At 42.7% G+C, this 27,080-nt stretch overlaps 1 pseudogene across 1 annotated transcript; it reads left to right on the forward strand.

Moving 5' to 3' along the window:
- The first annotated feature begins 18,718 nt into the window (after nt 1-18,718).
- On the forward strand, nt 18,719-20,395 carry LOC309347169 (forkhead box protein G1 pseudogene; annotated as a pseudogene). The gene has a single exon. The product of its transcript is annotated as a forkhead box protein G1 pseudogene (transcript).
- The last annotated feature ends 6,685 nt before the right edge of the window (nt 20,396-27,080 follow it).

Genomic DNA, 27,080 nt, shown 5'->3' on the forward strand with positions numbered 1-27,080 from the left:
CAAACGCTGGCTAATAACTGTTAGTGAATATACAATCAGTTGTGATGTCATTCAAAATACACAAACAAGCCACTTCAAAATGATGTATATATCATACAACACATCTCACAAAATATACAAGTAACTACAAGTTGTTATATGTATCAGAGCCAAACAAAGAATCAAACAAATCAATGAACAGCGAGGAACGCCAGGCCGTCTCTCAAAGGAAGAGGTCTCACAAAAGTCTCAAAGGAAGACGTCTCTCCAAAGTATCTCCGAAGTGAGCACTGATCCTCCCATGATCCCCACTAGTATGAATATTTCATTGATAATTATTCGCTGATGAAAACTTTATAGTGGTACCTCCGGTTAAGTACTTAATTTGTTCCGGAGGTCCGTACTTAACCTGAAATTGTTCTTAACCTGAAGCACCACTTTAGCTAATGGGGCCTCCCGCTGCTGCTGTGCCGCCGAAGGACAATTTCTGTTCTCATCCTGAAGCAAAGTTCTTAACCTGAAGCACTATTTTTGAGTTAGCGGAGTCTGTAACTTGAAGCGTATGTAACCCGAGGTACTACTGTATTCCGAAACAGTTGAACTGTTCCGGATATACTGTCCTTTTGAGACTGGAGAGACGTCTTCCTTGTATATTTTGAGAGATGCGTTGTATGATATACAGTGGTACCTCGGGTTACGTACACTTCAGGTTACATACGCTTCAGGTTACAGACTCCGCTAACCCAGAAATATTACCTCGGGTTAAGAACTTTGCTTCAGGATGAGAACAGAAATTGTGCTCCGGCGGCGCGGCTACAGCAGGAGGCCCCATTAGCTAAAGTGGTGCTTCAGGTTAAGAACAGTTTCAGGTTAAGAACAGACCTCCAGAATGAATTAAGTTCTTAACCCGAGGTACCACCGTATACATAATTTTGGAGTGGCTTGTTTGTATATTTTGAATGACATCATAACCGAATATATTCTGTATATGTTCACTAACAGTTATTAGCCAGCGTATTGCGTTCACATTTTTGTCGGTTGTTACATTTTGCAACACAGGGGTTTGTGTTTGTTCATTTTAAGTGTTAAGGCACAATTCCTCTATGTTGTGATCCTGAGTAAGCACTCTCAGTGAACAGCCGAGGCACAAATACAAGATGGGTGACACCTGGCTTGAGAGCAGTACATGTGAAAAGGATCTAGTAGTCTTGGTTGACCACAAACTTGACATGAGCCAACAGTGTGACACGGCAGCTAAAAAAGCCAATGCAATTTGGGGCTGCATCAATAGGAGTATAGCATCTAGATCAAGGGAAGTAATAGTGCCACTGTATTCTGCTCTGGTCAGACCTCACCTGGAGTACTGTGTCCAGTTCTGGGCACCACAGTTCAAGAAGGACACTGACAAACTGGAACGGGTCCAGAGGAGGGCAACCAAAATGGTCAAAGGCCTGGAAACGATGCCTTATGAGGAACGGTTAAGGGAGCTGGGCATGTTTAGCCTGGAGAAGAGGAGGTTAAGGGGTGATATGATAGCCATGTTCAAATATATAAAAGGATGTCACATAGAGGAGGGAGAAAGGTTGTTTTATGCTGCTCCAGAGAAGCGGACACGGAGCAATGGTTCCAAACTACAAGAAAGACGATTCCACCTAAACATTAGGAGGAACTTCCTGACAGTGAGAGCTGTTCGACAGTGGAATTTGCTGCCAAGGAGTGTGGTGGAATCTCCTTCTTTGGAGGTCTTTAAGCAGAGGCTTGACAACCATATGTCAGGAGTGCTCTGATGGTGTTTCCTGCTTGGCAGGGGGTTGGACTCGGTGGCCCTTGTGGTCTCTTCCAACTCTATGATTCAATGATTCTATGATTCTATGAATGTTGCACCTTGTTGTAGCAAAACAGGTGTGAATCTGATCAGGTACCACCATCACTGAGTTGTATTTGCTGCCGACACTCAGGCCCTCAATCAACTTGTGAAAATAAGCTAGTCTGTCAAAAATTACAAAACTTTGCTAGAAGATCAGAGGATGGTCCTGGTGAGAAACCCTCCCAAGCTCTTGCCTTGAAGAATTAATCCCGTGCTGGGTGGAAGAAGATTGGAAAAAAATTAAAGTTTATTTACAGAAATATTGCAAAATTAAGGAATGTTAGAAGGATGTGGGAATGAAGTAATGTGGTTTTAGCAGAAATGATATAAAGGATTAGGTAAAAATTGATTTTTTTTAATTGGAGAAAGACGAGAATGTAAAATTACAGTATATTAAGATAAATTATTAGGATAAAAACAAAGCTAGAAAGGATTTGCTGAAATATCTAATTGAACTAGAATACAAAAAAGGGAGGTGTGAGGAGGTCAAGGAAATAAGCAAAGGAAAGAAAGTTATGTAAAAGTTTGAGCTGTTTTTTTCTCTTTTTTCTTTTTTCGAATTGTTTGTATTTTTGTATTGTATTTTTTGTATTTTGTATTTTCCTTTTTTTGTTTTTTTAATTTTCTCTTTGTAATCTTTAAAATTTGAATAAATATTATTATTATTTTTTTAAAAAAGAATTAATCCCGTGCTGAAACCATCGTCTTAATCTGCCACTCAGCTACATTGCATTTTCCATTTTTCTCCATCTGTGGAAGCCACAATAGAAGTGTCGGCTTTATGGGAATATCCTGCTGATGGATAAATCCCGTCCGTCCTCACCAGAGGGCAGCGAGGCAGACAGGTCCCCTCTTAACCTCATCACTTAACTAATGAGGTTGTTGAAAGAAAGCCCTTTAGCAGAAGTCAGCAGGCAGACCCAAGCAGGAGAGTGTGAGGCTAAACAATTGCTCCTTGGGGTGTAGCGGGATGAGAGGGAATTGGCGTGGTGAGAAAAAAATATATACACCTTTCCATGATCTGTGACAAAGTTGGAGAACCTGCGGGAGAGAAGTTCCTATGTCCAGCCATCTCATGATACCCTCAACGTTTCCCCAAGTGGTGTGGAGTTCCACAGGAGCTCTACCTCTGGATGAGACAACGTTGGAGAGATGCCCTTCAGGAGTTTTGGACCACAACTGCCATCCACCCTACTCAGTTTGCAACTTTAAAAAAAAGGCCTCATGAAAATTTGTCAGCATTTTAGTATGAATTTCTGTACTGTATGCAATATTGCTGGATGTGCCTCTTTTCTGCAAGCAATTTTTTCTCTCAGTATAATGCATTTTCATATGCTGTTTTCACAGATACATTCAATGTGCTCTTTAATGGTGTGCGAATTTCGGCACGCAATTTTTGTGGGGGGGACTGCACTGCAAAGCGACGCCATTTTTGTACATTTTGTTCACTAACATATACATCTGTGTGCATACTTTGCTGGGATTTTTTGTGCGCTCAGCTGGATAACTTCGTTGCAAAATCTGGAGAGGTGCCGATTTCCGAGGATGGCTGGCTCTCCTGCCGTTTCAGAAGGTGCAAATTAGCTAGATTAATCTCTCAATGCTAACTGAACCCAATTCCCTCTCATCCCTATGACTGCCACTGTACTCAAGACACCCCCCCCCCCAAAAAAATCCAATTGGTTTGCAAGCCTTTTCTCTGAGCCTCAAAATCCTTGGTGGGTTCCCCCCACCCCACAGTTGGCTCAAGACCCTCATACAGGGACGGAGGAAGAGAAACTTTAGCCTCTTCCTCCAACCCCAAGCCTGGCAGCTGCCCCTCTCTCCTAATGGGATATAGGGTTACCTTCCTCTCTGCCTTTTGTTACCAGAGTGGAGTCTGGGGAGGGGGAAAACCAAGGCGCAGCCTTTTCATCTCCCCTCCTGCAGCACCCAGGAATAAGATGGGGAGCCTGGGACTGCTGGACTCCAAGTCCCATCAGCTTCAGGCAGCATAGCAAGCGATCAGGGGTGATGGGAGTCGTAGTCCAGCAACCTTGATATAACAGACATGGCTAGAGAAATGTGGAGCCAGGTCGACATGTTTAGGCAAAATAAATCTTCCTGAGTTCCTAAGAACATAGGAAGCTGCCATACTAAGTCCATCTAGTTCAGTGTTGCCAACTCTGACCGGCAGTGCCTCTCCAGGGTTTCAGGCAGAGCAATATTTCCCAGCACTTCTTAGAGATGCTCTACGGCATGTGTAGGCAAACTAAGGCCCGGGGTCCGGATCCAGCCCAATAGCCTTTTCAATCTGGTCCGTGGATGGTCCGGGAATCAGCGTGTTTTGACATGAGTAGAATGTGTCTTTTTATTTAAAATGCACCTCTGGGTGATTTGTGGGGCCTGCCTGGTGTTTTGACATGAGTAGAATGTGTGCCCTTTTAAAAATGCATCTCTGGGTTATTTGCGGGGCATAGAAATCCGTTCATTTCCCGCCCCCCCCCCCCAAATCTAGTCTGGCCCCCCACAAGTTCTGAGGGACAGTGGACCGGCCCCCTGCTGAAAACGTTTGCTGACCCCTGCTCTAGGGATTGATTCAAAGAACTTCTGGGGCCTTCATTTGTCATGCGGCCCCCGGAAGGTTCCCAACAGGGCAATGCGGCCCTCGAACCAGAAAAAAAGGTTTTGTTCCAGGTAAATGTGTTTAGGATGGCAGCATTGGTGCCGCACTGAACACCCAGAAGTAGCTTGCATTTGTGCACGGCAGTGCAAAGGGTCCCTTGCTCATTCGGAAGCCTCTGTTCTCATGCGTACACCAACCCTGTGGGGTTTTGAGCGAAGTGTCGTGGGCGCCAGCAACAAAATGGCTGCCTCAGGCATTGCACAAAATGGCCGCCACGACCCTGCTATTCAATTTCCAACTCTGGTGTTCGGTGAAACGTGAACCTGTTCAAGGGGATGTGTTGTCAGAGGACCGAGGAGGAAGAGGCGGCCATTGTTTTTCAGAGGAAATGTATTGAGAACTTTGATGGGCGCCATAGGAGCCACTTGCAGGGAAGAAGGCACCACATTGGCGATTGTTCCCGCATCATTCCCTTGCACTGATGCCAATCTCTCAAAAAAGAATAGAGACAGGCATTTGAGGCATAAATGCCGCCCTCCTCAGCTGCCTTTGATCCTTCCGCATATTTCATTCCTTTGTGTGGAGTTTCAACCGTGGGTGATGCAAAGAAATAATAATAATAAAGCTCTGCCGTTTCCAGAACTCAGTCTATATTAAACTGAAAATGTGTTATGCGCCAGAAAGATAGGAAGGACTCGAGTGCCACATTAGTCTGGTGTCTGGCTCTTGCAAAGAAACCGACTCTGAAACTTAAGAGGGCTCAGAAGATAACTGAAGAATTAGTCACGATATGTGGCTACCAAGCTCGGTAGCCATATTCCCCTCACAGAGCTACAACTCCCAGAGTTCCCTATGGGTCATAGCTGTCAACTTACAGATTTGAAAATAAGGAACCAGCAGCCTTGAAAATAAGGGACCAGCAGCCAAAATAAGGGATTTTAGTCAACCAGTTAAAAGGGACCAGATAATTTTAGAGAGCAATGCCGGTTTTTAGCCCTTTGTTTCCAGAGGTTGCTGCTCAAGATACCAGCCGATGAAACACTGCAATTAAATAACTACAAGCAGCAACCGCTTTTTGCGCAAAACGAAGTCCAAGCTACGAAGATGCTGCTGCAGTTCTGTATCTTTTCTCTCGTGCTCCATCTGCAGCTCTCAGTTCCATCAGGCGGGGCGGGAGGAAGGGGGGGGGAAATAGCGCCCAAAGTAAACCCGCAGATCAGACCATCTATGCTAGTCTACCACTACAAATCTATGGGAGAAGCGCTTGCGGTCCTTCCCTTGCAGCCCTTGGAACACCTGTCTGCGCCTCCGCCTCCTCCTCCTCTCCCTCCTCTCTCTGAACTGCTTTCTCCATGGTTGCTGTTATGTAGTGAAGTTTCACCCTGGGCCAGCAGGGGGATACTGTAGATAGTTTTCACTCAGGTCTGTAGATAGTTTTCACTCAGGTCTGTAGATAGTTTTCACTCAGGTCCACGTCAGTTATTTTAGGCGGGAAACTCTGGGTTGTTGTTGCTACAATGTTGACAGCCGGCTGCCTATAAAAGCAGGCCGGCTGAGCTGTTTGCTGTTCAGTTCTGTCCAGCTTGCAGGTAAAGAGCTGCTCTGGAGAAATCGCTGTGTCGCCTGCTATGTTCGCCCACAACTTAACAGTTGCCCTCGCTCTCCTCTCAAGGCTCCTCATCAATTCATAGACCATGCCAGGCTGCCCATCTCATCTGGGTCCTTCGGCGGCACAGCCGCAGTACGGCCTAGTGGGAGCGGGCATGGCGGTGACGGGCAGAGGGGAGGCCCCAGGCAGAGACGCTCAGTTTGGCGGCCGCGAGGAGGATGGCGGCGGAAGGGCCTGAGGCTCCCGGGGGCCGAGGCTGATGAGAGGAGGCCGGAGGGGGGCAGGCCGGGCAGCCAAGCAACACAGTTGGAGCCTCCCTCCTCCCTGGCCGGCAGAGAGGGAGGGAGAGGAGCTGCTTCCTTTGAAACCCGGGAAATTTAAGGGGCATCATCAGTAAGGGACAGCAGGAGGGCATGGCGCTGGGATAAGGGACTTTCCCTCCAAATAAGGGACGCTTGACAGCTATGCTGTGGGTGTTAAACCACTCTGGGAACTGTGGCACCGTGAGGAGAATATATATATTGTGTGTGCGTCTACCATCAACTCTCAGCACCCTTAACGAACCACAGTTCCCATAAATATTTGGGGGAAGACGCCACTGATTTATTTATTTTTTTAAATGATATTTTATTAAGTTTTAACAAGAAAAAAGTTACAAGACAACAGACCAAAAAAAAAAAAAAAACACAAGAAAAATACAAAAACACAAAAATACAAAAATACAAACATTCAACATAAGAAAAAAAACAAAAAAAACAAAAAACAAAAATCCCTCTTTTTAATTTCTCACCGTTCATTAACTTGTTTTCCTGACTTCCTCACACCTCCCTTTTTTGTATTCCATTTAAAAATTGGTTCAGCAAATTCATATCCTGTTGGCTTATCCTTAATTATTTTTCCTCAGTTACAGATAGGTAGCCGTGTTGGTCTGCCATAGTCAAAACAAAACAAATTCCTTCCAGTAGCACCTTAAAGACCAACTAAGTCAGTTCTTGGTATGAGCTTTCGTGTGCATGCACACTTCTTCAGATACACTGAAACAGAAGTTTCCAGACCCTACTATATAGTGAGAAGGTGGGGAGGGGTATTACTCAGAAGGGTGGTGGGAATGGGTGATTGGCAGATAGCTGTGATGAGCCTGTTGACGACTCTTAACAACTGCAATAGGTCTTACAGGAAAAAGCAAGGGGTGAAAAGGTGAAAAATGGCTTTGTCATGTATAATGAGATAAGAATCCAAGGTGATAAGTTGTAATTCAGCAGCTTCTCTTTCCAGTCTATTTCTGAAATTCCTTTGTAGTAAAACAGCTACTTTGAGATCTTGTATAGAATGTCCTGGGAGATTGAAATGTTCTCCTTGAGAAAGAGAACTGTCATTGTCCAGGAGAGGTTGCAGATCTCTGATGATGCTAGTCATCACATACAGCTCCCAAGTTAAAACAGTACAACGCATCATCAGAGATCTACAACCTCTCCTGGACAATGACAGTTCTCTTTCTCAAGCTCTGGGAGGAAGACCTTTCATTGCCTACAGACAGCCACCCAGTCTTAAACAACTCCTAACCCACAATAATACTACAACCAGACCTAACACGGACACTGGCACCAGAGCCTGCAATAAACCCAGATGCCAACTTTGCTGCCACATACACCCGGACAACACCATTACTGGCCCCAACAACATCACACATACCATCTCGGGACTATTTAATTGCTCATCGTCTAACATTGTGTATGCCATAAAATGCCAACAGTGTCCTTCAGCTCTCTATATTGGACAAACAGGCCAGACCTTACGCCAAAGAATAAACGGACATAAATCGGACATCAGGAATCACAAGACAGAGAAACCAGTAGGAGAACATTTCAATCTCCCAGGACATTCTATACAAGATCTCAAAGTAGCTGTTTTACTACAAAGGAATTTCAGAAATAGACTGGAAAGAGAAGCTGCTGAATTACAACTTATCACCAAACTCAAAACCATGGAGAAACCTGGTCTGAACAAAGACCTTGGATTCTTATCTCATTATACATGACAAAGCCATTTTTCACCTTCTCACCCCTTGCTTTTTCCTGTAAGACCTATTGCAGTTGTTAAGAGTCGTCAACAGGCTCATCACAGCTATCTGCCAATCACCCATTCCCACCACCCTTCTGAGTAATACCCCTCCCCACCTTCTCACTATATAGAAAGGTCCGGTGACTTCTGTTTCAGTGTATCTGAAGAAGTGTGCATGCACACGAAAGCTCATACCTAGAACTAACTCAGTTGGTCTTTAAGGTGCTACTGGAAGGAATTTGTTTTATTTTTCCTCACATATTATAACTTCAAATTTTCATCTAATATCAATCCATTCTTGCATATTCTTATTTTACCTTATTACTAGAACTCCTTCATTTCATTTCAAGAAACCACCGCTGATTTAAAATATTACCATTGTGCTTTGAATGTATGGCGTTTTCTGTGGCCCAAGGCACCAAAGTGAAAGAAAAGGGTTTAGGGTGGCAGGGGGAAAAAGAAGCAAACCTGCCAGCGCAAGCTGCTTGAGGCAGCGAAATATGGAAGCTGTTGTGTCATGAGAAACTGACGTCAAATTATGGGAGTTCTTGGCCAGACCTAGGGGACGTTTCTTGGGGTTTTTTGTCCCCCATGTTGAAGTGCAGGCAAGATGCTGGGACTCTGAAACAAGGCAAAAGGAAAGAAAAAGGGGAAAAAACACAACCCTGTGTGCTTTTATGAACCGGCCTGAGATCTACAGGTATAGGGCAGTGTACAGATTGAATAAATAAGAATAAAATAAGAAAAGCTTATGATGCTTTTAAGCCCAAGAGCTGACAACCAGTTACTGAATGTCCTGTTGAGGCCTCCTAGAATAAGTTGGAAATAAAAATGATTTGCTCCACAAAAGGGCCATCGTTAACATCCTTAATTTCCTGGACGTATCCGGGATTTGTCCGCCAAAAATAACATCCGGGCAGAATTTTCAGAAATCGGTTAAAATGTCCAGGAAAATCCAGGTGTATGGGAGCACATATCGAAAGTGGTTTTTTTTTCTTTTTCAAATTTCCTTAAAAATATAGCTCAAAAACTGTATATATTTTATTTTGGGGCGATTTTCAAAAAAAGAGAAAAAGCCCCATATCGGGGTTTGTTTGTTTGCGAATTTCCTCAGAAATACCTCCGAAACGAATTTTTATTAGCTCAACAACTTTTGTGTCTGGATTTTCACTTTTGGAAATATGGCCACCCTATCTTAGCCCCAGCGGGTTCTGGCTTGTTTGCCCAATGGCTCCCACACGACACGAGAGAGAGAGACTCAATGCACAATAAGACAGCACTAGGCGCTGTGGCGGAATCGGCGCCCTCCATTTTGCACCAGTAGTAGCGAAGATAAAGGGCTTTGGGAGGCGGGCGTCAGGTGAAGAGGCCCGAAACCTTCGCCGATTCTGACAGGAATCTGATCCCGGCTGACGGGAGCCCGGCCATGCCTCCTCAGCTGCCCAGATGCTGAGAGACGGGAGCAGGAGGGCCGCCAAGTGCGGAAAGATGGCCATGGCCTGACAGGAGCTGAAAGAAGCCGATGGGCTGGCAGGACTTGACAAAGCGGCGCTTTTAATGGACGTGAAAGGATCTGATGGTGACGACAACAACAACAGTGGGGGAAAGATGGCCAGTGAAGAAACTCAGGGGCTGGAATGGCGCGTCGTTCAACTCAAGGCCTGTGAAAGCCGTTTGGGGGCCTGAGGTGGTGACAAATCAAAATGGCGCCTGCTGCCCCTCAGACCAATTCATGCGGAGTTGTTGTTGAATTTAAGGCACATTCATGTTTGTGGATCCTCTTCTGCGCAGTCTAGGCATTCATCCACACTGTTGTTTGTTGTGGACAGGGAACCCTCCATTATTTCACTGCTGGCCATGTGGCATTCCCTTCCAAATTTTATTATTATACTGAAATATACCCAGAGTCGAGAGTGGATTTCATGCTCTTTATTCAACTCATAGTGGTGAGGAGGAATGTCGGCTTTAAATACATTATTTACACAATGGGCCCCACGTGATTGGCTAATTCCGGAATTCTCCTGTAGGCCAATCAGGTTGCGGATTCACTTCCACCTGGAGCTGGATTGGGTGGCTCCTGTAGACCAATCAGACTGCTGCATTCTGGATCCTATTGTTCTAGGACCAATCAGACTGCTCATTTTGGATCCTATTCAACTCAGTACATAACATATATATTATTTATTATTTGTATACCATCCTCCATCGGTGGTTCAAAATATAAAAATGCAAGATAAAAGCACACAAGGAAAAAAATAAGAAAAACAAGTACAAAACAAAGAAACCGTCTTCCCACAGCCTTTCCACACTTCCCTCACTCCAGATTTTCTCATGCTGTCTCATTTTTCAGAGCATCCCTGGTATGAGAAAATCTGAATTGTGGGAGGAGAAGGTGTGAGGGATTTGGAGCAGACGATGGAAAATTAGTGGAGGTAAAGAAAGTTTTGCCATTCACATGAAACAGCAAGACATAGATGAAGTTCCTATTGGGGTGGAAAATTAGTGGAGGTAAAGAAAGTTTTGCCATTCACATGAAACAGCAAGACATAGATGAGGTTCCTATTGGGGTGGGATCTACTTAGTAGAGTGATCTGAATCGATCTGAAGTCGACTGGCGAGGATTTCTGGGTCCTAGCTTTTTTAACAACAGCGATAACAAAACAACTCCCTTCTCTGCAAAACCATACTGTTGAAATGAAGATACAGGAATTGGTTTTTGTGTGGAAAGATTGTAAACTCCAGTTCAGTTCTGGTATTTGGAAATAATGCCCAGACGCAGGATTTGTTCACTCTTAAGGGCATGTCCAGAGTATATCGCTATATACAGCTGAGATCCCATCACACGCCGGCAAATTCAGATCACACAATTATAGTTGTCTAGTGCAACAAAGCTGCTTCGCTCAGATTTGCTTTTTGCAGTGAAGGAAACTGACGGTGGAATGCAAACTGTGGGATAACTCTTGCTTTGACACAATGTCATCTAACCTCCCCACAAACAAATCAGAGTAAATGCCCATTTAAACAACCATTTCCTTGCAATCAAATCATAATGAATGCCCAGTGTTTGATCAGCAGGAATTGCCCTAAGGGTATTTTTTTTTCCTGTTTGGACACAAGTTGGCAGATCTTTTGGTGCTGCTAAAAAAAACCAAAGTAGATGCCGTAAGCCTGAGACTGTTATAACCTCCTGGTTATACACATGACAACAGAAAATGATACACACACAAAAACAAATCTTTAGGGAAGGGGAACGTGAAACATATTAAGTCCTGAAACAAAGCTGTTTTCAAAAGCATCAAGTTTTTTTTCTTGCTCTAGATAGAAATGATAATTTTTTGTAAGTACGGTACTTGTTAGGGATGTGAAAATGTTGATAATAGCAGAACAGACCCCTTGCCGGGGGGGGGGGGGGCAGAGTTTCTTATCTCTTATTTCTCTGTTCTTAAGTTCCCAAGTTGACTAGTTTCACAAAGACCGCAATAAAGACTTGTCTTGTGAATCTCACAAGAAGCAGCTGAGAATTTTGTTCTTGGGACCATTCAAACGGTGCTCTGCAACACAATTTAAAGTGTTGTAAATATTGTATGAAAGCTAGATCCATAGTATATGTGGCCAGCTATGCAAAATTCATTCCGATTCTTTATTCAGAACGATCTGCTTTTTAATTTCATTGTACACAGGTTGTACAATGAAAATAAAGGTATTATTATTCCTTATTTATTTGCCGAAATTTGTTTGTTTGTTTAAATAAAATTATTTATTTGTTTCCCTTTCAAGAGACACAGCTCTACTCCAGCACTTACAATCCCTTCTGCTTATTTTTCAACAAAGGAAAGAGCTAACTGCAAACCGTTATTTAATTTAAATTATATACTTTTGTCCCCTTCAAAGAATAACTGTCATTTAAAAAGAAAAAAAAAGTTTCAAGCAAATATTCAAACGGTAACTTTTATTAAAAACAATGTGGAAACAATTTTATGGGATTTGGATATTTGGTTATTCCTGTTTTGTTCCCTGATCAAGCCTTTTAATAATGATTTTACAAGAGCTTTTTATGCAATTATTATTTGCAGGTTTCGGTGTTAACTCCAGTGTGCTCCTCTCCCCTCCAGTTCTCTTAGATTGTGTCCAAACCCTACCTCTAAGTTCACTTTGATTGACAGTGGATGACATGCTATGACTAGGAGCTGAAGAGTGATGTGATTCAAACCCAAACCTCTAACATGTTTATGTTGAACAAACTCCCATGCTGTAAACTGCTTTTAAAACACATTTTTCACGGGTTTCACCAATCCGGCTTGCAGGATCACAGTTCGGAGGACACAGGATCCGGATGTCTTCTTTAGCCCAACAGAACAGGGTAGTTATTTAACTGCTGATCATGTCCAGGTATTTAAAGATACTGGGAATGATTTTATCTGTAAAAAATAATCGGAGCAGAATTCGCTGAAGACCTTTTGCCCTGGTTATTTGTAGGAGTTTTGGTCCGTAATAAATTGGCTGCCACTATTTGTTTACGTGTCTGTTCTTGATTTTATTGTCTTATCTTTTTGTAAACCGCTCTGAGGGTTTTTGTGTTTTTTGTTACTTTTGTTTATATATGAGCGGTGTATAAATATTATGAAATAAATTAATAATTTGTTGTAGGAAGAATGGTGACTATGAGATCATAGTGCTGCAAAAATTACTATTCAAGACATTAAAGATGGGGGATGCTGTTAAAGCTATTAAAGGAAAACCCTCAGAATGTTAACAGGAGAAAAACCAGGCAAAAAATGGGAAAATGTGAGGGTTGCTCATTAGTTTGGGGGCAAATTATCAAGATTTTTAAAAATCCAAAATTTATTTTAAAAGAACTAGAGTAAGTAGGGTGAACTATCAAGATTTTTTTTTTTTTAAATCTAGATTTAAATAAAATAGTTTCTTTAATTGTACAGGGTTTAATGAAATGAATTATGGTTTACTGACTGTGCAGTGGAATTTTGATTGCATGTAATTAATTCCACAATAATACATTGTTTTAAGATATTAAAAGGGGGCTTTCTTCCCAGTGTCCATATGACATTGGTGTCATCAAGATATCAGCCTGTCATAATATCAGTCCCCAATTTATATCTGGATATACGCTTTTTTAAAATAAATCTTTTTGCAACAAATAAATCTTTCCAACAGTCCATTTGTGGTATCACAATGACCCATTCACAGAATTAAGTCTCCATCAGAAAGCACCTTAAGAAAATGTTCTCATCCCAAATATTTGATGGAATTATTTAAAACACATTAAAAATCCACTGAGTAGCATTTAAACAAAAAACTCTGAATGCAATTAAATAGTTGGCTTTTCACAGAAATGCTCTAATTCTAAAGTGCATATAAAATCAGAATGCTTTGGGAAATTAATCATAACTATTTTTTTTTAATGCTTTGGAAAAATAATTTATAGCTATTGTTTTTTGTTGCTATTTACCCACCCTTCAACATAAGGGTGGACTACAACAAATTAAAATACAGCATTAAAAACAGTGTAAAACAAAACAGCTGCACAGAGACCTGGTTTTGTTTGTTTAATTATGATGTAATATGGAAAATCTCACACGACCCTGGAAAACAGAGGACAGTGGGTGCCTCTGAATGTCACTATTTTTGGGAGGAATGAAAGTGCTTTCCATGAATTCAGACTTGTGCAACTGTCTGAAGTACCGTAAATGCTCTGTTGACTCTGTAACAGATGCACTTTTTGTGGTCTGGAAACTGAAAGAGAAACCCATTGAAAAGTGGAATGAACAAATTATTAGCAAATAGAGATTATTGCAGGATGAATGCTGGTTGTCATATAACCACCCCGCAAACAAACTCTAACAAATGCTCAATAAATTACAATTATTCCTGCATCACTGAATGATTGGCAATTACTATCGCAGACGCTCCTGTGCATTTTCAAATAATTTCCTGGTTGGATCTGCAGCTCTAAATGTGTTCTTCCAATGTTGTTTGATGCTCTGTTTTAGCTACAAATTCTTTTATCTATTTTCATCGTTACCAAGCACTTCGTGGAACAGCGGGTGCTATGTCTCATGTGGCAGAAAAGGCAGACTAAAAGTGTGAAAATAAATACACGGATACGCAACATTATCGTATTTCAAAAGGCATAATTTAAAATATACAGCTTCATATTTCTTGAGAAAGTATAATCGTCGAATTTCAGGCAATTAATTATTCACTATGGTCTAAGCCCAGGACGGGGAGGGATTTTTTTGCAAAATGGATTCAATCTGTCCCCTGGGAGTTAGAAAGCAAATACTGTCAGACACTGTCTTGTTTGTAGATATTTTTTAACAATGGGGAAATTATTATTCTCTCTCCCCATCCCCCCCACCCCAAAGTATCTTATAAAACACTAATAGTGTTCTGTACGCTGGGTTTTATATCAAGCAATGCATTTCAGATTCAGGCAAAGGAACTGTGCTATGTCAGCGTAGAATATGGGGCAGGAATTTGCCACATCGCTGTTTGATCAATCAATAAGCAATTAACAACAGCAAATACGTACACCAAACAATAATCAGTTGCTACTTCTATTGCTCTTTAAAATACAATACATTAAGTCTGGGAAAGATGACAGTATCATGGATATTTCAAAGAATCAAGTCAGGGTCCAGCAAACTTTTTCAGCAGGGGGCCGGTCCGCTGTCCCTCAGACCTTGTGGGGGGCCGGACTATATTTTGAGGGGGGGAACTGAACGAATTCCTATGCCCCACAAATAACCCAGAGATGCATTTTAAATAAAAGCACACATTCTACTCATGTAATAACACCAGGCAAGCCCCACAAGTAACCCGGAGATGCATTTTAAATAAAAGGACACATTCCACTCCTGTAAAAACATGCTGATTCCTAGACTGTCTGCTGGCTGAATTTAGAAGGCGATTGGGCCGGATCCGGCCCCCGGGCCTTAGTTTGCCTACCCGTGAATCAAGTGGTGTACTCCACATTAGTTAGAGCAGTTCTGTTTAAATTAATGGGCATTTACTAACTTCAGTGAGTCTACTCCAAGTATAATTTAGTTGAAGGCAGCCTATTCTCTCCCCCCTCCATTTTATTATCACAACAACCCTGTGAGGTAGGTCAGGCTGAGAGAAAGTGACTGGCCCAAGCCACCCAGTGAGCTCCATGACTTTGTGGATAGATATAAGATCAGGGCAAAGGCCCATCTTAACCAACAACCTGTACTCACAGTGGCCAAATAACTGCCCTGATGAGGACAAAATGAAACTGCAGAGTTTTGAGAAACTAAAAGACAAAGTGCAAGACTGGCTTCATTATTATCAAATAAGACAGGCCTATAATTTGGATAAAAAATTGGGCTTCCAGGTGGAAAAATCGAAACTGGAAACAGAACTGTTAGAACCTAAAACTAAGATCCTTTCAAGAATGTATAACTTGCTGTTGAAATGGAACACTCAGGATGAAACAGTTAAATCAGCCATGATTAAATGGGCACAGGACATAGGTCATAACATTTTGTTTGCTGACTGGGAAAAGTTGTGGACCACCAGTATGAAATTTACGGCATGTAATGCCCTAAGAGAGAATATTATGAAAATTATTTATAGGTGGTACATGACCCCAGTCAAGCTTGCTAAAATTTATCACCTGCCTGATAACAAATGTTGGAAATGTAAAGAAACTGAGGGTACATTCCTTCACCTTTGGTGGACGTGCCCGAAGATTAAGGCTTTCTGGGAGATGATATATAATGAACTGAAAAAGGTATTTAAATATACCTTCCCCAAGAAACCAGAGGCCTTTCTCTTGGGCATAGTCGGCCAATTGGTGTTAAAGAAAGATAGAACGTTTTTAATGTATGCGACAACAGCAGCAAGAATACTCATCGCAAAGTACTGGAAGACACAAGATTTGCCCACCTTGGAAGAATGGCAGATGCAAGTAATAGACTACATGGAATTGGCAGAAATGACTGGCAGAATCCGAGACCTGGGAGAAGAAGCAGTGGAAGAGGACTGGAAGAAGTTTAAGAACTATCTGCAGAAATACTGCAAAGCTTATGAATGCTAAAATGATGTTGGATATAAAAACAATATGGCATTAGTGATACAGTGTTAAAAAGTATGCAAAAACGTAATAGAAAAAGGGCGAAAAATTAAGGTTATATTATGTCAAAAGTAAACAATATGCTAAAGGTGTTTAAACATAAGGAGGAAAGATCGGAGACATAATAGAAGTGATTTTAATAATTAGATTTTTTTTTTTTTATAAATATTTATTAAAGTTTTTAAATATAAATGCACAAATAATAAACAATCTTACTTCTATCACAGACATAATTTCATGACTTCTTTGGACTCCCTCGCGTCTCCCGCTCCCATTTACATCGTTAAAAGTTTTTTCCAAACAAATTATCAACTTGTTTACAATCTCATGTCCACACATTCAAATATAATCTAGCACTTCTTCCAAAAAGTTTTATATTTTCTTTAGTCTCACTTATCATCAAATTTCAAATCTAATTTAGTGGTGGCCAATTTTTTATAATCTAGCATCCTTCTTAACATTCAACCAAATTACAATGTTTTTGTAGATACTTCTTGAATTTCTCCCAGTCTTCCTCCATCTTCTCTTCTCCCAGGTCACGGATTCTGCCAGTCATCTCGGCCAGTTGCATATAGTCCATCAGTTGCATCTGCCACTCTTCCAGTGTGGGTAGATCTTGAGTTTTCCATTTTTTTGCGATGAGTATCCTTGCTGCCGTTGTTGCATACATAAAGAATGTTCGGTCCTTCTTTAACACCTTCTGGCCGACAATACCCAGAAGGAAGGCCTCTGGTTTCTTAGTGAAGGTATACTTAAATACCTTTTTCAGCTCATTATATATCATTTCCCAGAATACCTTCACCTTAGGGCATGTCCACCAGAGGTGAAAGAATGTTCCTTCGTTTTCTTTACATTTCCAACATTTATTATCAGACGAATGGTATATTTTGGCAAGTTTAACTGGGGTCATGTACCATCTATATATCATTTTCATTACATTTTCCTTCAGAGCATTACATGCGGTGAAGTTCAGCCCAGTGGTCCACAACCTTTCCCAGTCCTCAAACATGATGTTATGCCCAATGTCCTGTGCCCATTTTATCATAGCCGATTTAACCATTTCGTCTTGTGTATTCCATTTTAACAGCAAGTTATACATTCTAGATAATACCTTAGTCTTTGGTTCTAACAATTCAGTTTCTAACTTCGATTTCTCCACCTGGAACCCTAACTTTTTATCATTTTTAAAAACTTCTTTAATCTGAGCATAATGTAACCAGTCTCGCACCTTATCCTTCATTTTCTCTAAACTCTGCAATTTCCAATTGTCTCCATCTTTTTCTAATATTTCCCAATATTTTGGCCATTTGGCCTCCATATTGGGTCTTTTTAGGGCCTTAGCCTCCAGAGGTGAGAGCCACCTTGGAGTTTTATTTTCCGATTTTAATAATTAGAAATGAGTTTCGAAAGAGGGTAAGGATTTGCTGTACCTGATTGGACAAAGAGGAACACAAAAAAGGGAGGCGTGAGGGAGTCAAGAAAAAAAGTTTTGTAAACATGAATTTAAAAATTGGAGTTTTTATTTTTAACTTTTTCTTTTTCTTTTTTGATGTATATCTGTGACTGTTTTTGTTGTTCTGTATTTCTCTGATGTTTCTTCTTTTTTTGTAAAAATAAATAAATATATTTTTTTTTAAAAAACAAATAACTGCCCTCATGAGAAGCTTGCAAGAAGATCCTGAGCAAAACAACTGTCATGGTCCAGCTCACGGGCGATCGAAGTCCCGGCAGGGGACGTCAGGACCGGGGCCAAGATGGCAGGGTGGGAGCAGGAATGGGGGTCCAGAAGCCAGGAAGCCAAAAGTCCGAGGGTCAGGAAGCAAGGAGTCACAAAGTCAGGGGTGCAAGGATCAAGAAGCAAGGAGCCACAAAGTCAGGGGTCCGAGGGTCAAGAAGCAAAGAGCCATGAAGTCAGGGGTCAGAGGATCAAGAAGCAAGGAGTCATGAAGTCAAGGGTCCGAGGATCAAGAACAAGGAGTCAGGGGTCCAAGGATTGAGAAGCAAGGAGTCACGAAGTCAGGGGTCTGAGGATCAAGAAGCAAGGAAGCCGAGGTTCAAGGATCAGGAAGCAAGAAGCCAAATGCAACAAGGCAGGGAGTGTGTTGCTGTGGCAAAGAGCCGAAGGGAAATGCTGACCTTATATCCCTTCTCGGCTCTTGCCACCAGGTGCTGTGAGTTACCAATTGGCCTCACCTGTGGGGCCGCGTCTTGCCTCTTCAGAACAAACTTAGGAAGGCCCCAGTCCTGCAAAGCCCTATTGGTCACAGGGCCTGGATCCTGCACGTACACCTGACAACAACATTATCCCCAGCTGCGATTCCCAGCATCTGGCATCCAGAGACATGGTGTCTCCGATATAGGAGGCAGGGAGCACCCATCACGGCCAGCCTTTTCATCTGTGAATTTGCCAGTCCCCTTTTAAAACCTTCCAGGTTAGAGGCCATTACAACATCTTGTGGTGTTGAAAACCATAGTCCTGTGGCAGAGCATTCCACAGGCAGCAAATCTCAGTGTGCCTCTGTGTCTGTGTGTACGCTTCTGGATTTCTTGAAGGAAAGATGGGGGAGCAGTGAATGCCGTCATCATATTTATGTTAATCTGGGCAGGATAGTATATTTGCACTTCTTTGGCAGGCGAGAAAGGAAATGTCATCAACACGGCTAAATCAACAGTGTGTTAGTGATGGCAGTTGACAGCAGTATGATTTTGAGATTTCAGTGATGGACTATTAAACGCTAATTTCCGCTTGGCCTCTGGACCAAATCAGTACTTTTATTCCCGATGAACTTAATAAAGTGCACATTTCATCAGAGTGTGTGTCAGGGGCCGCCTTGGTAATCAAAGCCGGAGAACTGCAATCTTGTTTCCGCTGCCGCCCGCAAATGAATGAGGATTTGGAGAGGGTTTGGCCATCAGCGTCACAAAGGTGGGATTGGCTAGAGAGCAAGAGGCCGGGCCACTTTGACTGGCTCAAAAAGAGAGGGAATTTGGTGGTGTCGATGGCAGTGGATGAGATGGGAGTGCCTCCCTTGCCTCCGGCGTTAAGCAAAACATCCAGTTGGTTTACTGGCCAGGTTGACTGGGGCTGTTGGCCGGACCTGGGAAGGCCCCAGCAACGTCCGCCTTCTCTGATGAGCGATGGAAGGGTTAAGCACAAACAGCTGGGTCCTGAAATCTCCATTCAGCATCACTAACCTACTCCAAGATGTGGCCTCAAGCGGCGCTCCCAAGGGACCACTGTCATCACCGTTGTTGAGGGAAGATGAGAATGTCGTCGTAGCAGCAGCCGCCGCCGGTGAGGAACGGCAGAGGTTGAGAAAAGAAGATCTTTCTGGCGAAAGGAGAGGAAAACACGAGAAGCCACCTTTCAGCTACAACGCCCTGATCATGATGGCCATCCGTCAGAGCCCAGAAAAGCGCCTCACTCTCAATGGCATCTACGAGTTCATCATGGGCAGCTTCCCGTACTACAAGGAGAACAAGCAAGGCTGGCAGAACTCCATTCGCCACAACCTCAGCCTCAACAAATGCTTTGTCAAGGTGCCCCGGCACTACGACGACCCTGGCAAGGGCAACTACTGGATGCTGGACCCTTCCAGCGAGGACGTCTTCATCGGAGGAGCCACCGGAAAGCTGCGCAGGAGGCCGTCCACTTCCCGGACCAAGCTGGCCTTCAGGAGAGGAGCTCGGCTGGCTTCGGCCGGGGTGGCCCTGGCCGGATCTCTCTACTGGCCTCTGCCACCTCTTTACGGTGGCTCGTCAGCCTACCTGAGCCACCCCCCTGGCACCTACTCTTCCATTTTCTCCCACCAGGCTATTTCTCCTCCAGTGGGGCACAGACAGGTGGAAGTAGATGGTTCCTACAGCAACCACCAGCAGATCACCACAGCGATGTTGGCTTCGGCCATCCCTTGCAGCCTCTCCTCACCTGACTGCCTGGACTCCTGCTCTGTCAACTTCCTGGCCGGACAGGCGAATTACATCTTCTCTCAGAGACATCACACCCTGCCAATGAGCCCTCAGGCTGTGCTCCCGTCCAAAGCCACCAGAGATCTCCTCGGAAGAGGTCCTCCAGCTTTCCCCGGGCGGCTTTCTCCAGAGCTTCCAAGCTACTTTGCTTTTCAGAATCAGGGCATTCTTTTTCATCCAAGCCTGCCTTGACTGTATACCCCACAAGCCTCTTCTTCCCTGAAAGAAACATTATTATTTTTAATTCCTGCCTGCTAATATTTGAACCCAGTCAGCCTCCTGTTGTGCTGCGTGCTGCGTTGGTTTTCCACCCGTGGTCCGTGAAAAACTCTGGAGAAATGTTAACGTTTCACCCCACGTGTTTCCTTCTGACCCTTCACTGGTGAAAGCGAGGGCATCTATCAACGTTTACCAACGTGAACTAATTTCTTTGAATGCCTCTCGCTAACCTGAACTATGAGAAAATCTTTGAGGGCCAAGACCAGTCAGCAAGCTTCCCGTGTAGGTCCGAGCTCGGCTTTGCTGCCGACATTTGGCATCAAGACTGGCACTCTGAACACCAAGTGAGACAGAATTGCCCCAGGCAGGTGCCAGTCGGTTTTGATGCCCATAAATTCTGCACATTTTCCCTTGCCTTGACTCCAATTCTACCCTCCCAATGCCTTTGATCAATGTACCGAATAACAGGACGGACTTTCGACCGGGCACAAATGAACAGCAGTAGCTGCCTGCTTCTTTGCAGAGCATGAAATAAGGCATGCCTGATCCTTCACCCAGCAAAGTTCTAACTTAGCTGGGCTGCTGTGATTCAGCCATTAAGCCTCTCCTGCGATTACAACCTTTGAGCTGTGTGATCCTCCAGGGCACATTGGTTTAGGAGCCAACAGCAAGACTTCTGTTGTGCTAAATATGTTTAAGGCTGAAGAGCCCATGGGTCTCGGACATCTTTGTGTGGCAGGTTTGGGGGTTGCTTTTTTTATTGATAATTCATAAGCAGCATCAACGTGCATGGCATTTACTGAGGGGTGTGTGTGTGTGTGTGTGTGTGTGGAACCACCAAACCCCTATCCCCCAAGGAGCTTCGACTATAAATTTCATCAGTGCAGTAAGCTAATAGCAGAGGGTGGGAATGGAAGATAGAGGAGAAAACACAGTTTGATTGCGCTGAGTGTCAAGCCTTCTCATCTGCAGCTGTAGCGCGTGGTCTGGAAGAAAGAAGAATTCCAGGGCAAGGCAGGTATGTCGTTGTCCCCTCCACCTGAGCACCTCTGCAAGCAGTGCAGGGAGCCGGCTGGTAGAACACACAACTCGCAGTGGTTCACACAACTCACTGGAATCATCACAGGGCAAAGTGTCTCATGTTTCTGGACTTGGGCGATTACCAGTGCAATAAAGCCTTGATGAATCGGGCCCAAAGGCCCATCTAGTCTATCGTCATGTCTCCAGCAGAAACGGCTAACCTCAGATGCTGAAAGAAAACTCACACGCCAGTGTACGAGGGCAATATGCACCCTCTGTGGCTTTGTCCCTATAGCATCTTGGAATCAGTGGCGCACTGCTTTTAAACATGGACATGTAATTTATAATTATCAATGGCTGGTAGACATTCATAGACTTGCCTTCTTTGCAAATGTAACTTAACCCCCCCCCCAAAAAAAAAACTAGCAAATTCACTGTCTGGCCATCACCACAGCTCGCGTCAACGAACTGCTAAAGTTAATTATGTGAAGCATTTCATTTGTGCGTAACCTGCCAATCGGCTTAATTGGGAGAGGCTAAAAATCTGCCGTTTTGACAGAGATGAAGGATAATTGCTTGATGGTTGCTTGCTGTCTCTGAGCAGCACATCCAATCCTTAGAATTTGAGGTACTGGAGAAAATGCAGTAAGGTTGCAGTTCTAAGCATTTGACGGAAAATCCTACTATAAATGTGCTCAGTAGGATTTGCACAAAAGAGTGCGTCAGAATGTGCAAATTCCCTTCTGGATTAAATTGCTTTGTGAATCGGGCTCCAGTATCCCCAGATTTCTGCTGGACTTAATTCTAAGTAATTAATTGTGTTTTTAATTGCCGCTTAATAATTGATACCCCAGCCCTGAACACATTTACACAAGGGATCAAAACAGTCAAGTCCCATTGATTTAAGGGTTGTGGTTTTAGGCTCTGTGGGTTTGGAAGTGAATTTAGAGACAATCAATTTCTATTTATTCCAAAGTTTTTGCGGTGGTTGTAATAGTACTATTACTAATTAGTTCCTACAGTGTGTTTGTGTGTTTAATTATCCTTTATTCATGTGTGTTTGTGTGTTTTACAACTCTTCATTCAGAGAAAACACAAACTCTTAATGTGCGGCAAGAACTTTAGCTTGGAAACATCACACCCTGAGGGAGCTAAGAGCAATTTATATCATTCAAGTATTTTGATTTTTACTTTCATGTGCATGTCTGTTTAAGATTTGGCTGAGAAGCGACAGATGATATGCTCAAAAGAGAATACAGTTAATGTTTTAGGACATAATAAATCATCTTCTTCATGGCTATTTTTAATGGAAAAGCTCAAATGTGCAGGCTGAGGCTAATTTTTAGGGTGCTTTGCTTGCATATCTACATTATTTCCAAACTGTGCGCTAGTTTGAATTGGGATGGGAGGGAGAGAGAGGATGAAATCCACCAAGCATGTCTTATGTCCATAAAGCCGATAAACATGTACAGCAATTGTGCACAGCAATTGTGTGATTAGTAGACCTGTAATTTTGTTGAAATTAATTGTGTTTGCATGGGGGAGAGAGAAGCTCTGTGGAAATGCACCTTAGAACATCCGATATCGCGAACCACAAGTGAGTTTTGCCTGGGTGAATCAACCCCACAATAAAGATACATATTGATCCATTTGTTTCCCAAACCCGACAGCCATGTTTGATTGTGAACTTTTGTGTCGTTTCATTTTGGTCAGTACAAGGATCAAGGAATCGAGATGCAGGGATCATTAGGAAAGGAACGCAAAATCAAACTGCCAATGCGAATGAATGAATGAATGAATTTTATCATTACGGTCACAGACCAGTTCCGGCTCACTTACAATATCAGGAAAATCATAAAACACAACAGGAATACATTGAATTGCAATAGGGTATAACAGAGACAATTCAGATATAGCAGCAGTTAAAAATATATATTAAATCTTAGGGAACAAATGATTCAGGTTTTAAATGACAATTTTAGGTTGTATTTTAATGATCAAGATTTAATAAACTGCCAATGTAATCGCGCCATTATACAAATCTGTGCTGCAACCACATTTGGAATACTGTGTATTTTAAAAAATATTATTATTCTTAAAAGTGGACAGAGAAAAGTTTTTCTCTTTCATAACTAGAGCTCATGGGCATTCAATGAAGTCGATTGCTGGAAGATTTGGGACAGATAAAATGAAGCCCTTCTTCACACAGCCCATGGAACTCCCTGCCACATGAGGCAGGGATGGGTGGCTTTAAAGAGAGGATTAGACAAATTCAAGGAGCATAGGGCTACTGATGGCTACTAGTCACAATGGCTATATTTTGCCTTCACATTTGGAGGCAGTGATGCTTCTGAATGTCAGTTGCTGGAAACCACGGCAGAGAGGAGAGGGCTCTCATTCTTGAATCCTGTTTGCGAGTTTTCCGTGGGCATCTGGTTGGCCACTGTGAAAACAGGATGCTTGGCCAGATGGGCCACTGGCCTGATTCAGCAGGGTCTTCTTACGTTCTTCAGACTGACTGGCCTCACGAAACAGCGCAGTTCATTAATATATACACAAATGGATCTATTTGAATAACAGATGACCTGTTTATTGAGCCTTCCATAGTTCTAGTTACAGGTAGGTAGCCGTGTTGGTCTGCCGTAGTCGAAACAAAATTTAAAAAATTCCTTCCAGTAGCACCTTAGAGACTAATAACAAACTTAGTTGGTCTCTAAGGTGCTACCGGAAGGAATTTGTTTGTTGAGCATTCATCCTTGCACAAGGTTTATGGAAAGGTTAGATTATATCTGGTCTTTAATAGGTTTATGGTGCCGACCTTTAAAGCCCTAAATGGCCTCGGTCCAGTATACCTGAAGGAGCGTCTCCACCCCCATCATTCTGCCCGGACGCTGAGGTCCAGCGCCGAGGGCCTTCTGGCGGTTCCCTCATTGCGAGAAGCAAAGCTACAGGCAACTAGGCAGAGGGCCTTCTCGGTGGTGGCGCCCGCCCTGTGGAACGCCCTTCCAGCAGATGTCAAAGCGATAAACAACTACCTGACATTCAGAAGACATCTGAAGCAGTGGCGTAGCGTGGGGGGTGCAGGGGGGGCCGGCCGCACCGGGCGCAACATCTGGGGTTAGGGCAAATCCACGGGTTAGGGGGCGCAAATCCACGGGTTAGGGGGCGCAAATTACTTGCCTTGCCCCGGGTGCTGACAACCCACGCTACGCCACTGATCTGAAGGCAGCCCTGTTCAGGGAAGTTTTTAACGTGTGATATTTTACTGTATTTTTGGTTTCTATGGAAGCCGCCCAGAGTGGCTGGGGAGGCCCAGCCAGATGGGCGGGGTATAAATAATTTATTATTATTATTATTATTATTATTATTATTATTATTATTATTATTATATATGTTGTTGTTGTTGTTGTTGTGCCCTTCCCACCTGATTGGGTTTCCCCAGCCACTCTGGGCGCCTTCCAACAGATACAAAAACATAATAACACATCAAACTTTAAAAACTTCCCTATACAGGGCTGCCTTCAGGTGTCTTCTAAAAGTCAGACAGTTGGAGATGTTTAAACCATTATCTTTTATATGTTTCTTTTAGTTTTCTGGACTTTTATCTGTGTCGCTTTAATTTGTTTAAGCTGTCCTCGAGTCCCAGTCTGTGAAGAAGGCAGAAAATAAAATAACAACAGGAACAATTTATTGAGCATTCATTCTGATCTGTTTGCGGGGCAATGAGCACTCATCTCACTTTGCTTGTGGGATGTTTATACATCTTCCCATTAATCAATTGTTCACCTCACATTTTCCAGGGGAGCATCCTCATCACTCTCTTAACCACAAGTTTGTGTGGGGTTTTTAAAAGTGGATTTGTTACACAGGAGCAACAAAGCGCTTTAACCCACTTTGATTGCACAAACCTACGTTTGTGTGCCTGAATCCCCTCCTCAGAAATAATGACCATTTAGAGGAGCTTTATATATCCTGCTAGCTGAAACATAAAGGCAGCATAAAACAGAAATAAAAAATATTTATAACCTCAAAGTATAAAATGCAGTCACCTTCACATAAACCCTGAGAAGTCGTTGCTTTTTAATGCGTTTCTATATATGTAGAAAGGAGAAAAACAACATGTGCACAACAAAATAAAATAAAGAACACAAATTGAATCCCAACTCTTTCAGCTGCTGACATGTAAGATTGTTGTGGCCTCTGTAGCAGTGTATAAAATAAAGCTCTACCATACAGCACTGAACTATAGTGGATTCTTGCTGCCTTGTACTAGGAGTATATATAGTTTTGAATAACTTGGGTTTTATAAACAAGGGCCATAGGAATAATAAATTGATACAAATAAATAGACCAAGTCTTCTCATGTCATTTGTATATCACAAAAATTACTAGGAGTATATTACGAATGATTTCCCCTCCAAATGCAGTAATTGACCAAAATTTACTATACCAAACTTGGATGATTAAATGGTCTAAGACAGAGGTTCTCAAGCTTTTTTCCTCTAGGCCACACTTTCAGAATAAAAATTTGCTTCTGCCACACTGAATTTTTGATTGATAAGAAATACATTGGAAAACAAAAAGGAGCAACTAGCAGTGCTTGGTTTTTAACCTAGAACACACCTAATTTATAATATGATCATGGGACACCCAGAAAGTATAAAATAATGCAAGGATGTCAGAACATGAATCATTACCAAAATATAATTATAAACGAGCCTCTTACATATGTACCTTAAGTACATATGAGAGGTGTGAGATTGCTTTTGACAGGTAATCTCATTTATATTAAGTCTGTTTTGAGACAGACAAACTCTCATCTCATCCACACAAATAAGCCTTTTTTCTTTTCTAAGAACCGTTTCAAGTTAAGAACAGACCTCCAAACGAATTAAGTTCTTAACCTGAGGTACCACTGTAATTGCAGTATTTGGTTTTGAACCGATGTTTATTGTGTGTTTATATATATATTTAATCAAATAAAATATTTTTTTAAAAAGAGAACCGCTGTTATGAGGTCACCCATAGTCCTTAGATGCCATTATTGATATACCATATTTTTTGCTCTATAAGACTCACTTTTTCCCTCCTAAAAAGTAAGGGGAAATGTGTGTGAGTCTTATGGATCGAATGCAGGCTGCGCAGCTATCCCAGAAGCCAGAACAGCAAGAGGGATTGCTGTTTTCGCTGGGCAGCGATCCCTCTTGCTGTTCTGGCTTCTGAGATTCAGAATATTTTTTTCTTGTTTTCCTTCTCCAAAAACTAGGTGCGTCTTGTGGTCTGGTGCATCTTACAGAGCGAAAAAATATGGTAATTTTACATATTTTAGATGAATCCCCATTTCTTTATCCAGCTAGACCATAGTCCCATGCTTCCTTAGATTCCCACCAAAGCAGGGAGGGCCCCCCCACCCTCCATTCCTGTTGCGGCACCACGCCAGAGGGACACAAGCAAAACAGGCGCCTGCCCTTCGAGGGAGCTGTCTGAACACGTAGACATGCGAGATGGGGACGCAGCTGACGGTAACCAGAAGCTTCTGTGGATTAAACACAAATTCTGTCTCTCTCTCTCTCTCTCTCTTTCTGCCTGCTTGCCTGCCTGGCTGGCTGGCACCTGTTGACTTTTATGGTCCTCAACT

Source organism: Podarcis erhardii (assembly GCF_964252035.2).
Source record: "Podarcis erhardii genome assembly, chromosome: 7".
Lineage (NCBI taxonomy): Eukaryota > Metazoa > Chordata > Lepidosauria > Squamata > Lacertidae > Podarcis > Podarcis erhardii.